At 45.7% G+C, this 15381-nt stretch overlaps 1 long non-coding RNA gene across 2 annotated transcripts; it reads right to left on the reverse strand.

Moving 5' to 3' along the window:
- Nucleotides 1-10507: 10507 nt before the first annotated feature.
- Nucleotides 10508-14778, reverse strand: LOC121834170. 2 transcript variants are annotated; one of them, XR_006077117.1, is made up of 3 exons: nt 14631-14778; nt 13683-13954; nt 10508-10567 (listed from the first exon to the last, which is right to left on the reverse strand). It is a non-coding gene; the product is annotated as an uncharacterized LOC121834170 (long non-coding RNA). The 2 variants fall into 2 exon arrangements; XR_006077118.1 differs by lacking the exon at nt 10508-10567 and adding an exon at nt 12869-12914.
- Nucleotides 14779-15381: the final 603 nt, after the last annotated feature.

The following is a 15381-nucleotide window of genomic DNA, read 5'->3' on the forward strand; positions in this document are numbered from 1 at the left end:
AAAAATCATATTCTGCACAAATTAGTGATTACCACCATATTCTATTAAGCAAAAGGCACATGAAGACACCAGTTTTTCGCCGGTGAGTGCAATTGTGGTGAAATTAGGAAGACTTTCCCGAGCGGGAAGGCTAAGCCTTCTGTTTGCGTTGTAGGCCTAGCTAATAATACGGCGATGAATCAGGCCCCGCCCGGTGGAACCGATGCGGGCTGCACGGCTGTCACGTATGCCTCGGAAATCAGCTTGGATATAAATAAAAATAATTTCATCTACCGAAAAGATGCAAGTGCAGCAGATAACCAGGATTACCCATCGTCGGGAACGAAGAAAACAAGGCAACTCTGGATCAACGTAGTCTTGAAGGCACAGCGTCGACGAGCTCGGCAACAGCTAAACCTAACTCAAAAGCAAGTCACACTGCCACCTTCGCTTTCGTCGCCGAGGCAGCTGAGAAGAGCTACGACCCGCAGACCTGCTCCCACGCCCACACCCTTTCCCCTGAAAGAGTTTAAGCGAATTTTGCGACCATGCAACGGACTCAACGTAGGCCGGCTCCAAGCATCCTCACTGCTCTAGCCCAGCTTCAGGGCACAAGCACAATGGGGCAACAAGCCAACAGGTGCCTGCAGATCAACCAGAGCCAAAACACTGCAATAGTGAGCATCCCATCTAAAGTTGCGAAACTATTACTTCACATAACCCAAACCAAGATTGGCAAAGCAGAGCACACAGTGGAGGTCTGCGGACTTGCGCCAAACGATGCAGTAAGGAGTTTTACAAGAAGTCCAAGCCCAGTTTTCGATTCAAGAAATCATGAAAAATATAGACCAAGATGAACTTTACCTGAAAGACGCAAGGAGTGCAGCAAAGCACACCCGGAAGAGAAGCACTCAGGAGAGACATACTGCGCAAACTGCCACATCAGGCAAAATGACACAGGGTGACACCTTTCTAGCCAAGAAGAATGCAAATGCGTGTCTCCAGAAGAGACCAAAGGATCCGACGATGCAAGGAAGGTTGCAACACAACCGCACAACAACGAAGCGTGAGGAGGCCGAAACAAATAAAACAGATTCTCACCGCGTTAAAGATTTCCCTCCGCTAAGCAATTATCACACGGGGCACACCAGGTAAGCAGACGTACAAACAAGCCCTTAGAGCAAAAGGCGAAACAGCACGACCCCGAAATGGGAAAGCAGCATCCATGTCAAGCATCCAAGACGCTGCCAGTCAAGCCCAATGTGGCTTAGGCAGGTCTGACTTCAACCTCGCTTTGTTCATATGCAATAAATTATTATTATGTCCTCGTTTATGGCTTCATGGACAAAGACATTCAGCTGGCTCCAGGCCAAGCCCACCATAGCATTCTATCCAAAGCAACAAGCCCAAACGTCAGCTCGCAAAAAGTATAAGAGTCGATGAGACACGATTCATGGGGCAGCAATGTTGACCAGGCGGAAGCAGAAACCAGGACCTTTAGACAATGCCGCAGCTTCATCTTCTCTTGAAACGCAATATCAAACAAAGAAATGGCTGCATGCATCACTCACCTTGCAGACATCTACGTAGCCGCTTCCGTTGCAGTCTTACCTCATTCCTGATCTAGACTGCAGAGACAGCAGATGCCGTTCAGCGAACACGCTGCCGCTCGAATCAAGCCAAGTTCTGCGGGATGCACCAGACAAAATATGCTCGTGAGCTTGTATCATTAACACAATCACATTTCATATGCCAGAATATCCTACCTTAAGATGACAAGTGCTGCTAAAATGTAAATGAAGACACAGCCTACTGTACGTAAATTTTCTGGATGTTGCACCATTTTGGCATACCTTACAATAATAATAATAATGCTTTATTTGAATCATGCCCCAGAACGACCACTAGGTCATGTGTGGTGGCACATAAAATGGTAGTACATGACTTAACACAATGTACCCCATTTGTAAAAAAGAAAAGACTAACATGCAATCAGGAATTGAAAAGATAAAAAATTAGCTCCCTTCTAAACACTGATATATCTGAAAAGATATTAACATGAGAGGACAGTTCATTACCACAAATCTGCATCCTTACCATCGGTGACAATTTCGATTGAATGGAGGGGTAAAATATACTAAATTCTCTCACAACACTGTTACAAAAGCAAGAAAGAAAAACATCACTTATTTAAGCCACCAGCAGACATCCAGAAAAAACCACCTTGGGACCTCGCGATACTGCTCACACGCCAGTCTTTCTCGGCAAATTACCATGTGCAGTCTCCACATTAACAGTGCGCACGTTCCGACAGTGTACAAACAAAAAATAGGCAACGACAATAGCGAGAGGAAAATGGGAGCTCGTTCGTGGTGCCGTGCCTCGCATCTCCCCTGTAGACCAAACTGACCATTTTAAACCGAAGCAGCGCCAACGGGCATGGCCTAAGAAGTATAAACGTAAGCACAGTATCTCTAACCCTGCCATGTCCACGATGTGTGAGCATCGACAGCTGCTGGAGGAAGCACGACAGGTTGAACCTTGCTTTCCCTCGGAGGGGTGGAAGGGAGATTTGTTTTTGAAGGCCTCGAAACTAAGCGCTCATCTAGCATGCTGCAAGGGCTTGATCGTGGACGGCGAGTATAGTTTAGATGACCGTCAAAGTTCTCTAGGGGCCTGAGTACCCTTTAACAATTCCTGAGGGGTGTAAGAGACCCATCATAGCTTTTTGAGAGACCTGTGAGGTCTGTCCCAATCCTTTTCGTGAAACTACAGCCCCTATCAAAAATTATTTTAACGGGTCTCTAGGTCAGATCATGCGACCATTCAGGATACATTCCGTCGGGGAAGCCACTCGGCCATTTTGCAACGGGTTGCGCGACAAGTTTTAGAAATATAGGAGACATTCCCCAGTCCCTTCCCGTAGTGGCGCGGCCCCAGCGAAGAGAAAACGGGCACGCACGAAACAACCCGTTGTGGAAAGGACGTTGCTCCTCTCCACTTCAGCTCTTAGTTTTCACCATTTCCCCCTTCACACGTTTTGCTGTTTGATTGTAGATAACCTGTTTTAGTCAGTCGAAATACAGTCTTTGTCAGAATCTGGTCACCCTGTTTTTTCTCAGTTTTTGGAGACCAAGTGTCGCGTTTTCCGGGTTCAGGGTCTAGTTGGAGGAGTCCCGGCACACTTATGACACAGAGCTCTGCTTTTGCTGATTGTTTAAGGGCTTGCTTCGGTATCAAGGAGGCAGCCGGGCATGCTGCCTATATTTCGTGTGCAGGCTTTTTTGCCCCTACGTGCCGAACCTTGGTTTTCCCACGACAGGCTGTTTGTTACTTCCAGCATTGCATACGTCTGCTCCTTAAAAACCGACGACCAGTTTGCGCTTTCCACTATTCCCTCGCTTCCTCCTCTCCCATGGTGAGGAGGAAATTCTGCCTTGCAGAATCTCGAGTGTGGTCGTCGGCCTTTAACCCCGAAACGCAGGGCCAAACGTAAAGATTCACAGAGGAAACCAGGTCCGGGAGACAGATGAGTCGATGGCCGTTAGGTCTCTCGCTAAGCCGGAGACAAGGTGCCTCTGGTTCTTGTAATCGTACCTCTCCCATGATGCTCACAGACCAGGCATGATACTCTGGAATGACTGGCATACTTTTCTTCTTGCTCGATCATCTCCGCTTACGTTTCTCAGCCCCAAAAACGTGCTTCGGTTGACATGCGCCGACAGTTCGGTTTTGCAGCGAAGAGCAGTTGGTTGGCGTCCTGCATTAGGCTATTTCCTACTTACACCAAAATTCATAGCATGCTAACCCAGGAGCCAAATAATTGTGGCCCGAGAGAGTCTGGCCCGAGCCAATGAGATTATTTTGTCTCCGTTAAAGCCCCAAGATCTGTACCATTCTTCCCACTAATGAATGTACTCTTATTCGACGTATCTTTTATTTTAAATGTAGAACCTGGGTATAACTGTAATATGTGTAACGCTGTCACTGGACCCATCAAGTGTTCATCTCGTAGTACGTAATCTGCCCACCCAAGTCTCCGATTACAAGCTACCAGCACTGGTTCAGGGATGAAAATGTTTGATAGCTCAAATTTCTTTGTGTAGCAGGAAAAAATGGTGCTTCTAGATAACTTTAAACGACCAAACTCAGTGGCCAATGGTCAGAGCAGCACAACTGACATTGCTAGGTCAGATATACTTACGAAACAAAAGATCTGGTGGCTGTTCCTTGTAGCCTCTACCCAAGATTGAGGTAAACAACAATGGGCGATGCAGGTTTGCAAGACATTATTTACATGGTTGAGCAAGCCAATTAAATTACCGACATAACATTTTTTCCTGCCAGTTTGACTTTCAATCAGCAGGTCCTCTCGAAAGTCATAAAACCATACCAGTAGCCCCATTTTAGTACAAGTGCACTTTCAGACAACTCCTGGAAATGTTATGCGAGAACATTCATGGCAAATACGGTTCCATTTTTGTCTGCAGGTGACAGATGCTACCTCTGGAGCCCTGGCTACTCACCCCTATTTCTGGCAATCCCAGCAAGAGGCAGCGCTCAACAACAGCGTGTTGAGCGGTGCGTCTTGTCGAGTCTGGCCTCGGCCAACACCGCTCAACACATTGTTGTTGAGCAATGCATTGGTAAACTGAAAAACCAGTTCCGGTGCCTGCAGAAGTACCACGCTCTGCCCTACGACCCAGAAAGAGCACGTAATTTAGCAACAGGATGTGCTATTCTGCACAATGTTTGCTTACACAGCTCCGTTCCGGAGTCTGCCCCAGACCCCTTTGTGTAGGAAGAGTCTGACTGCGGGTACAATGATGACAGTAGCGACACCAACAGCGACACTGGCACTAGGAGCCTCAAAGAAAGAACACTAGCAATGCAGCGTCGGAAAGTCAGGAAGGTGGACGCCCTCTCTCATCGAGCTTGTCATGCTCTGCGGTGTTGGCATGCTTGCCGTAATCATTCAGCTCACTGGAGTCGCGCTGTGCAAGCTTAATCATATCTCATCAAAGACTGGGAAGCACAGAAGGTGTACAGTTCTACATCCATGTAATGTGGGTGGCTGCACAAATTTTAGCTCTGATGTGGGAAAGTCAAATTTGGGGGTTTTACGTGCCCAACCTATGACGGGCATCTGGCACCTATGACGGGCATCTGGCACGCCCCAGCGGAGGACTGAGGATTAATTTGGACCACCTGCGGAGCTCGGTTACACAGTGCCTTCTCTGCAATAAGCCTCCGTCATATTGCGGGCACCTCGGTCGGGATTCGAACCCGCCACCTGAGGACCTGTAGGCCGGTGCTCTCGCCTCAGAGCCACCGAGGCGGCTTCTGATGTGGGAAATCACTTATTGGGTTGGGGTGAAGGCATGTTTTTGCATCCACATACATCATGTGCACGCAGAACTTCACACATTCTATGCTCACCAGTTCGTTGCAATGACATGCTCTTAAATCGTAATGCAGATATTTTTTTCTTCCTTTTTTACTTTTTTTGTTTCTCTTTATAAGCCTAAGCAGTCAATGTAGTCCACTTGTTTGCTCTCGTAAATGTCTCTGTCAGGGTTTCTTTTGGTACACATTTTCATAAAATTTGGCTGATAAAACACTGTGTTCAAAGAGGTTTTGACAGAGCTTTGGTGGGCCGATACAATTTTTTTTTTTTGAGTGGGTGCATTTTTTTAGTTGCACTACCTGCACCGGTGTGAAAAAGTGCAATGTGGTGTACTTCTGGCATGTGTAAGAAAGTGCAAGGTGGTGTACTTCTGGCATGTGTATCGAGATAGAACCGTAAATACATTGCCCTACAATTTTCTTCACCAGTGCAGGTGTGGCTAAAAAGATGCACCTAGAGTCGGTGACAGGTCAAGAACGAAGTGGAAGCTCCTCCCACCCTTTTCCACTTCAGCCGAGCAAACGTTAAAGGGCAACTCCGGTCCATACTTTCGGTTTTGGGATTATGACTGTTTTTAGTCCAGTCAGCGTCCCTGAACTGCAAGGTGCAATTTTTTTCTCGTTATTGTGCGTAGTTCTACAGATATGGACCCCTCAAAGTTTTGTTTGGGGCGCGGCCAACAAACCCGAAACTAGCCGCTCGAGGCTCCGGCAACGCTCGAAATCAACCGCTATGTGAACGTGACGTCAGGATCGTTCTCGTTCAACGAGCACGCACGCCGAGCGGCACCTACCTCTGTTGCGCTAGCCGTCTAAAGATAGGAGGTAAGCTGATTTTGTTTTAATTCTGTATACGTGGTAGTTATCCAGCATATGTAGCAAGGGCTAGTGCATATACCCAAAAGCTAGCGACTGGAAAACCCGTGAACTCGTACGATTCCGTACTCGGCGGCCGCCGCCATGCGTGCGCTATGCCGTACTCGTCGCTTGTATACCCAAAAGCTAGCGACTGGACAACAAGTGAACTCGTTCGGTGCCGTACTCTGCGGCTGTCGCCGTGTGTGTGGTCTTCCGTACTCGTCGCTAGACCTAAATTGTCATCGGGGCTCTGTGGATGGAGCGGCGTTGCTCTACGCTGTGCTGCCAGTGACGTACAGTACTGGGGGCCCTCTCACTTTCGCGCTGCGGGTCAGTCCCAGACACGAAGCTTTGAGGCTCTACGGCGCGAGCTGCGGCGTCCGAACACACGAGTGCTGGGCTGTACACCTCTGTTTTTTCGTTCTTTTTTCCTCGGGCGCATAAAAGCCGAAGTCCAAAGTCCACTCATCGAACAGCGTTCACCCACACTTTCTTCAATTTCCGGTCCGTTCGAAACTTGTGAAGAAGCACCTCCGGGTTGCACAGCGGGTTGTTTGAGCAGCCCACAGCGCTACAAGTTGCGCTCGGCATCTTTCGAGGAACAGCTGGGCAGTCTTGGGCGCACCGAGTTGCTCGCTAAAACGAGTCTTGAAGTCCTCACAAGCAAATAAACAAAAATCTATACCGAAGCTACACGGGCTACAGATAAAAGCAACGGCTAAACACGCCAATCGCAAGCCGAAGTAGCTGTGGTAGTGGCTCAAAGAAGCGCACTACGCGCAACTCCTGGACCAGAGGAAAAAAAGAGAAGGATACTGACGTCACGGCCCAATGTTGCTTTGGCGATCGACAAACCGCTTGCCGCCCGCTAAGGAGCAGCGGCTTGCGGCGGGTCGCATTTTTATTATCGGCATTAGTTGAGAATGCGGCGTCCCACGGACGTAATATTTTGGCTGGGGTCGTAATTTGCAGAGCAGTCGCTTTCTTGTATGGGATCGCCATTGTCGCGGCTTGGTTTGATGGCAGAGTTATTGCTTTTTGGTGACACCATGTTCCAAAACTTCCTTGGGTTACCATTCAAAATAAACAGCGAGTCATAAAAACAAAACTTAGCCAATTTCAACTTTTTATTGTAGTTTTTAAGGGCAAAGTTATAAGCACCCAAAGCTTGAGGTGTTAACACGTTTAGCCTTTGCAAATAGCCTTTTCTTGTTATGCAAAAAGAGCAGCATTTTGGTGAACCATGGGTTATTTGAATCAGTGCATACTCAGGCTGTCGGAACAAACATATTTATAAGACTGTTCATTTTAGCTTTAAATAATGCCGGTTTCCTCTACTGATGGAAGAGGACAATTTAAATGTAATGGTCAAAAAAGATTGTCAACCCATGATCTATTCATCTATAATCAGCCTCATTATAATCGCGAATGATCTTGGAAATAGAATGTTTGACGAGAACGGAGTGGCAAGTCGACATGTTGTAACCTATAATCACGGAGCCCGTCGCAGTATTGAATGGACTTGACAAGGTCCGGTGACGTAGTTAGTGCAGGGGTGGAACTCACGAAATGTCCTTGGGAACAGCCACGGGAGCAACTGAAACAGCTGTTTAGGAGCAGGTTGGGAGCAGCTAAAACTATGTTCTGGAGCAGGCTAGGAGCAGCTCAGATCAGTTTTCATTGCACTTCAGCTTGTGTCTTAGACACGCACGGGAGCAATTTCAATAGCGCTTAGCAGCACAGATGAACATGAGTGGTTAGGGACCTAGGTAGATGGGATAACAGTGTAAAAGGTGTGAAAACTTGAAACTTTGTGAGCCTCTATACTTTCCAGACTCGTACGTAACGTGTTACAAGATTACTTGTAATTGATTATTTTTACTGCAATTTTGTGACGCTTCGATTACTTCCTTTAAGGGGTAATGATCTTTTTAGTTGAACTAATTTTTTGCTGTAATCGATTACAAAATTACCCCCCATTACAATCTTCCTCATTTCTTTTTTTTTTTTTTTTTGGGGGGGGGGGGGGGGGGGAGGGAGTTGGAGTTATTCAGCTCCGGGCAACGGGCTTTTTTTTTTCGAAATTATTAAGCACGAGGCTGTGAGGATTAGTAGGCCACTTTACTATGCTTCTTTTTCGTGGGTACATTTTTATTTCTACACCGGAGACTACTTATGGGTATGAAAAATGACTTTATCTAGCCTCTTGTGAGGGATTAGGTGTGTGCCATCACTCACTCAGCTTTAAGCGCGAAACACACGTACAACCAAACCGTCCGATCCGACGTGCAGACTGCCGGAATGACCTTGGGGGGCGAGGGGGTTCCGCAGCATCGGAGAGCGTTGAAAACCCTTGCCTCCGACCGTCGTATTGCGCGGTCAGACGTCGGATCGGACGGTTTGGTTGTACGTGTGTTTCGCGCTTTAAGCAAAAACAGTCGAGGCTTTCTTTTTTTTTTCTTTAACAACTGAGCGCGAGATTCCACGGATTATGCTATCATAAAAAAAGTTTGAATGAAAAGTAACGTGGGAAGTAATTGCTTACTTTAGAGTAATTTTTCGATTACTTCTTTGAGGCTGTAATTGTAATTGTAGTCGGGTACTTTATACAGCAAAGTGATTGTAACTGTCATCGGTTACTTTTTCAGTGACAGGTACAAGTCTGATTATTTTCTTAGTGGCTTTCAGCTGCTCAAAATGCAAACCAGCTCTGCTTATCACACAACCCACACGTGCTCGACATAGTACTTATATGTGCGAACCACGTGACGTGCGTAAGCAACGGACGCGGAGTTGCGCGGAGGAACAGGGCACCAAATTTCGAGTTTATCCTATTGTGCAACTGAATATCGAAGCAGCAGACTACGATTAACGAAGTTATCGTATTCGAAGTGACAAGCAGGTGCAAGGTTAAAGTACACCAAACAGATCTACCGATCGCGTGAAAGCTGCTGGCCGGCAAGGTTTCGGATCGGATCACGTTTCAGTTCTATCAAATCACGATTTATCTTGCGGGAACGCGGTTCCAACTTCTAACGATAAAGTACAAAAAGTTTGAGGACACATGCGAAGTAAAAAAACATTTTTTTTGTAAACAGACCAGATGGAAAAAGAATGTTATAAAATAAAATTAGAACGAAGAAAAAAAATTTTAGAGCTATATTGACGGCACAAAATGATTTTGTAGTTGCGCCCGTGGGAGCCGCCGCAAGTCATGTGATAGACCTGTGCGCCGTCTCAAAGTCGACTCACAGTCACGCCGCCGCTGCACGCTGAGCGTGGTGCGCCGCCGTCAACTCATTTCTCCACACCGCCACCGCCGCGCAAGTTTGTCTACCCCGCAGCGCTGCCGCCGTCATCTGACCGGCACACAGGTCTATCACGTCTGCTTCCGCTTTTTCAGGAGCTTTCTTTGGGTTCGAAAAGTTACCGATTAATCTTTGTGTTTTGTTGCACTTGAAATAAAGATGAATAACTAACTTTTAGAGACCATAGGAAGCTTCCGATAGAGCGGAAGCACCACGTGACAAATAGCGACCAGTCACGTGACAACTAGCAGCCACTTTTCCGCAGCGCCCGCCGGCGCCAACTACAAATTCGTATAGCGCCGTGAATATAGCTCTTAAAATTTTTATTTTCCTTGTGAATTCGTTTTATGACTTCCTTTTCCCAACCAGGCTGTTTAAAAAAACTTTATTAGTCCTTTGCATGTGTCCTTTAAGAAGTGCTCGAGCTTCCTTAGGCTTCCTTGCTGGAAATCCTTTGTATTCCTGTTACTAACAAGTGCACCAAGTGAGACACTTCGGCCATTATTGAACACTTTGAATAAACAAATATGAATAGTTGGAAGATGTTACAAAGCAGTCTACATTGATAAAAATTCCTTCTTTCTGCATGTCAAGTTCGCTTGTGGCGTAATCTAAGATTACTACGACATACCAGTTAAGGAAAGTTGGTCTTCAAATGCGGACACCACACGCGAGCCACAGCGAGCTACAATGGGGAGCAGTGCCACGCTTGAGAAGCCCATCGAGGCACAGATGTTGTTTGGTCTAGCCACAGTTTACAAAATGGCCGCTGCAGCATGAACAGCGGGACTGCGACTGCTCGCTTTTAACAATTCTGCAAAGCGGACACCTATGGCAGTTTTTCAACTGAGATGTTCAAGTAACGGTGGTGTAACCCGTGCCAAAAATGAAATGGAGCATAGAGACCCACTTTATTCGGCTGGCGGATGGAGATTCTGCACACCGACGAGCTGAAGCACTAGCGAAGTCAGTGCGGACGACTGGTGCGCACTTGCTGCTGCTTGTCCCTCTACAGCCTGCAGGAAAAGGGGAGCGCATTATGCACAAAATGCAAACTGTTACGCAACACATTAGTAAAGTTAAAAGCACGCCAGAGGTTTTGAGACGCGTTGCAAGCAATACAATAGGAAACTTTTGCCAAACAACTTTTCACCTTGGTAAGCTCTGTGCAGTCATGTTGCAGAGCAGTTTTCACCATTCACCTTATTAGATTACTCGTAGACAACGAGTTACTGGCATTTTAGGCGCTCCTAAAGCACAGAAGAAAAGAGAATGGCTGTGTTAACGAAAGAAGTCGAGAAGTCTGATCAAAGGCGTATGTGGGGCGAGTAAATCCACCCTTACTCTGTTCTCTTTCCCCTTTGGAGCTGCCTTGGTGGCGTCCTTGCCTGCGCTTGCGAATGATGCATTTTAGTTACACTGACGGCAGAGTTGCCGCGTGACAAGTCCTTCAGTAACGAGGCCAGTTTCCTATAATTACACGAACACACGCTGGTGGCGGAATATTATTTATTTGTTTCTTTAGTTACTTAGAATTACCCTCAAGGCCCCGAAGGGCATTACAGAGGGGAGTGCATGGTTAGTACAGTTCTGATTTTAGCGTTATCGGTGATGGTGACAATATCATCTGGAAGGCCATTCCAGTCTACAATAGCTTCTGGTAGAAGGGAATGTTGAAATGGTCTTGGGAAGGGTAATCTTGCACGAATGATCGAGTCTTGCAGAGATATAGCTGGGCTGGCTGAGGAGAGACTGTCGTAATGGTTCCGAATAGTACATTTTATGGAAAGGCAAAGACGGGAAATTCTGCGACGAACGGAAAGATCAGGAAGAGCTAATTGACATTTCATTGCAGTGACACAAGAAAAGCGAGACTAATTAGAAAAAATAAATCGAGCAGCACGATTCTGGACAGATTCGATTTGCGTTAGTTAAAAAAAGACTGATGTGGGTGCCAGATAGCTGAAGCATACTCTAGTTTAGGGCGAACAAGCATGGCGTAAAGGAGACGTTTAAGGATAGAAAAGGCAGAGTTGAAATTGCGACAAACAAAACCGAGTGAGTGGTTTGAGGATGATATTGTCTCGTCGACATGAACATTCCTGGATATATTAGTGGTTAAACGAACGCCTAGATATTTTTACTGTGTAGCAGTCAGAATGGTAGTGCCATTGAATGTTAACGAGTTTAAGGGCTGGAAGCAAGAATGTGTAAAGCAAAGGTGTGTGCATTTGCTAATGTTGAGACACATCTGCCATGTGTGACACACTGCTTCAAGAGCTTTTTTATATAACTTGCGATTCAAATAAAATGAAATTTACATGGCTTATTTGGCATTACAATCGGACTACAAATATGTACTTTGTTTTGAGGTAACCTAATTAGATTTATTAATATTGAAAATTTAATTTGCAATGATTATGGAAAGGATTAACGCAAATTAAAATACTGAGCTCAGAAAATAAACATAGATCAGTGAACTGAGAGGTATGTGCAATCCAATAAGGTATAAATGAAAGCTCTAGGATGATTTATAAATTACTTATGACACTTTTGAACCTTCCAGTTTCAAAATCATTTTTGCCGGATGCCTAAAAGGCACCCACAAAAAGCCTGACAGCCTATTTAATATATTTGTAGCCCTCATTCAATATGTCGAAAATCCTTCAGGACAAGATGATAACTGCTTGCCAAACTTCAAAAAACACATTTTTAAAAATGTGTTTTCTTAGTAAAATTTTGCTTCAAAGAGCAGTGTCTCCCCTTAAATGCCGTTCTGGAGTGCAACATGGTCATATGGGTTTTTTATTAGTCTATAAACAGCACAGGTCATCAGTGAAAAGATGAACAGAGGATGAGATGTGAAGAGGGAGATCATTAATGTAGATTAAAAAGAGCAAAGGCCCAAGCACAATTTCCTGTGGAACACCGGAAGAAACGGGAGAGAAAGAGGAGGATGTGCTGTTAGTGAAAACGAATTGAGAGCGATGAATAAGGAATGATTCAATCCACTTAGGAACATGAGGATCTAGTTTTAGGAAAGAAAGTTTAAGAAGAATGCGATTGTCCGGGACTTTAGCAAAAACTTTGGCGAAATTAAGCAAAACAGCGTCAGTAGGAAAGCCGGTGTCAAGATTTTTAAACAAATCGTTAGTTATAATAAGTAGTTGGGTCCCAATAGAAAGGCGTTTCCAGAGGCCATGCTGCACATTGGTGAAGAAATTGCAGGAATCCAGGAAGTTAATCAGGTGCCTGTAAATGACATGCTCGAGGATCTTGTAGAGGCAGGTGAGTGATATTGGCCTACTTACTAATTTTCCGGTCAGAGGGCAACACCCCTGTGTCCACGGACTGCTCAAATATCTTTGAGGTAAAGACCGGATGAAAATTTAGTGTTAGTGAGAGCCTTCGTAATGATTTCTGAAAACACCCTGAATGTTTATAACAATTGAATCCATTGGAAAATCATTCTCTATAACAGGAGAAATTCCAGTAATGGGTGTAGAAATAGTGAAAGCATCAGAAAACGCACTATTTAAATATTCACACATTCACTATTCAATATGTTATTACAAGAGCTATTCACTAGATTAATTTCAGAGTACAAATCTCCAAAATTTGCGAGGGTTGTTTATTAACATATTAGGTAGAGTTTGCAGAAAGAATGTCTGCTTAGAGTTATCAGAAAGAATGTGTGCTAACACCCCTTTAACATAGTTTTTTATTCGGAAGAGCAAGTGGCAAGCTTAGGCCAAGTATTTCCTTTTTTAGCGCTCCTGAAACATCTTTTCTTTTTATGAGATAAACGATGAAGTGGATTATTGAACCACGGTTTAGACGTAGTAGTTCGGATTGTCGAGCACAGTATGGTAATTTTCAATAAGTTGAAAAACTTTTGTCTCAAGGCTTGCCAATTTTCATTAGCATTATGGCACTGGAAGGTTTCATTGAAATAAACAAAATAAAGCCTTCGCTGTTGGACACTTCAAATACACATACAAATCATATCTGGTTTCAGTTTGAGTCTAAGAACACTGCCTTCTAACTTAACTGGCTAAAGTAGGGTTGACCAAAATCAGCCTAACAACAATAATTGGGAGTGCACTACACTACAGTTCTCTTAACACCTACGCTTGCAAGTCGACGGAGTGCATCGACTGCCTCTCTCTGCACGAGCAGCATTTCCTGCTGAACTGCCAGCTGCTGCTGCTGGGTGGCCAGCAGACCCTGCTGTGTGGCCAGCAGTTCTCGCTGGACAGCCAGCTGGTCCTGCCGAATGGACAGCAGATCCCGTGCCGTATCAACTCCAGACCGTTCGTACCATTCGGTGGTAGGGGGCATGCCACTTGCGCAGGACGTTCCTCCTCTCCTCCCTTTGCCATGTCGCCTTCAGCCACAGACCCCTGCATAATATAATTCAACTATGTAACACGCCACAACGCTATACAGCCCTTCTAGTTATACCTGTGTCTAATAGTGTGCACCCTAAACTCAATATTATTTTTTTTTTCGAATGTCACGGATTTATTGTCTCCGAGTGGGTCTAGAAATGTGCTGCAGCCCCGATATCCAAGCTTTCGTGGAAAACACCACGAGGCAATACATTCGCACCACATTGTTTTGTACATTAGTGTTCAATAAGGTAAAAAGCAACATGGTGTCTGCTCATGATCCAAGAGATTCACGGTACTTATCGAAGCTGCTGCTGCAGCCGTGAAGTCCCACAGCGGCGCGTCCACTGTCGGGGGCGCACGCCCGCCCCCTCGAGAGAAATCCGTCCCCACAAAAAATAATAATTTTTCTTGCTCCGCGTTTAGGGACGGCCCATCACTCGCGCCTCCACCGGCATACCTGCCAACCTGTGGACATTAAAATTCGTAAAACTCACGCAATTGCGGGGGGGGGGGGGGGGGGGGGGGGCTGTTTCGCAAGGTGGCAAGGCTTAATGTCAGCCTTGTCACCGTGCAAAACGCTTACGTTACACGTGCACGTGCTACAGAATCCAAACTTCTCTCCTTTTTGGACGGCACAAAGCACTGGAATTCCGACGTGTAGGACTTCAAGAACACCTGAAAGTACCTCTTTTTAGGTTTGGAATTTGCCATTGCACCGCGAAGCCACCGCAACCAGGGGAATGCTATGATTACACGTGTAACAAACACAGACGCTGCACTTCTCGCCTCGAAACTGGCCGAAACAGAGGCCCAACCACGTCTGAACACGCCAAACCAACATGCGCCGCCAAACACACAAACAAAGGCTTTGGGCTTTGGATTGATTTTGGATATGTGGCCTCCGGATAGACGGATAGTAAAAACCACAACGCTGCCGTGGACGGCACCTGTCGCCCTCTTGTGGCAGTGTGAGGTACCGCCAGCAACGGTTTTACGAAAAAAATGTTTAAAAAAATAGAAATGAAAAAAGTATCTTTTTTTCGTAAAATTTGAAGCAAGATTCGTAAAATCGTAGAATTTGTCCCAATTCATACATTTTACAAAAAATTCGGAAGAGTTGGCAGGTTTGCACCGGTCTTCTGTTAGGGACACGAGACTCTCAGGTCGCAAGCCCACGTCTGGCATGCACGTGAGTTCCAGAAAGTTATTCTTTATGGCCGAAGGGCATTTAACTCTCAAACTATTACGCCCCATAGTGTATCTCGCTCCTCCTTGGTAACAAAGCTCTCTGTAGCAGTCCCCGAGAAAACTCGACTTTCACCGAGAAAGTCCAGGAGAAGCGCAAACTGTCGTGCCGAGACGTAGCGACCTAGCTTGCGCTTCTTAGCGTTGTCGGCCACAACTGTCTTCGCAACGTAAAGGGTTGTAGTTAACGT

The sequence above is a fragment of the Ixodes scapularis genome, unplaced genomic scaffold (assembly GCF_016920785.2).
Source record: "Ixodes scapularis isolate PalLabHiFi unplaced genomic scaffold, ASM1692078v2 ptg000597l_1___fragment_1__unscaffolded, whole genome shotgun sequence".
In the NCBI taxonomy this organism is placed as follows: Eukaryota; Metazoa; Arthropoda; class Arachnida; order Ixodida; family Ixodidae; genus Ixodes; species Ixodes scapularis.